The sequence below is a fragment of the Opisthorchis viverrini genome, assembly GCF_000715545.1.
Source record: "Opisthorchis viverrini unplaced genomic scaffold opera_v5_371, whole genome shotgun sequence".
Classification (NCBI taxonomy): domain Eukaryota; kingdom Metazoa; phylum Platyhelminthes; class Trematoda; order Opisthorchiida; family Opisthorchiidae; genus Opisthorchis; species Opisthorchis viverrini.
Genome location: NW_008752020.1, coordinates 121,364 through 122,237, shown reverse-complemented (window position 1 = coordinate 122,237; position 874 = coordinate 121,364).

Sequence of the window (874 nt, the reverse complement as noted above, 5' to 3'; positions counted from 1 at the left end):
CAATTGAGGTACGCTAACTTTATGGCTGGTCTTTTCCGGCCAATTTTCTCTCGGGGGAAGTCAGAATCGCTCCATAAAGATGGAACACTGATGCCTGTAGGAGAGACCTTATTGGTACCGTGGTACTACGGCTTCGCCTTCAAACCTCTTCGTGGTATGCTCAATCACACCATGGTGTTTCGCGACTCATCGTTTCTCCGTTTGCCTTGCTGACAAAATCAAACTCGAAGGAACAAATACCCTATCAGCGTATCCCCCCAAGGTCATCACAGCACAGCGGACCTCTCCTCGATCAATCGTCATACTGCCAACAGACTAGGGAAGGACCACAGTTATACTGGGTAAACTGGACTACACTGAAAAAGCCGACGAACCGTTGAATCCAACAAGTACCTTTCGAAATGTCTATCCTGAGCAAAATCAAAAATGCGTGAAGGAAACTGCAAGCAGCGCCCGAGAGAACCGGGATAGAAAATGAAAGCAATTGATGACAACATTGCGGAATTCGGTGGCCTATCGAAGTTCCATAAGAGTAGAACTCCACTTCCGCCAGTCATTACGCTACCAGAGACTCCAATCCGTGGAGGACAATAAAGCACGTGATCACCGGGTCACAACGCACCACGCAAGACGCTAGAAAGTTCATTAACAAACTTTAAAATATCAAGACCGCGGTTGCAAGTCGCTACTCGTCGTGGCAGTCGATCACAACCCTTCGAAAGGAACCATAATGGAATACCTTAAAACAATGCGAACACAACAACACCTTTGAAGCCAAAAAGTCTATTCAACCTATTGAACGCGCCGATACTCGAAATGTGATTGGCCAAATTGGTCGTCTGGCGTATGAATTTCCGATCAGATTACCAAGCAC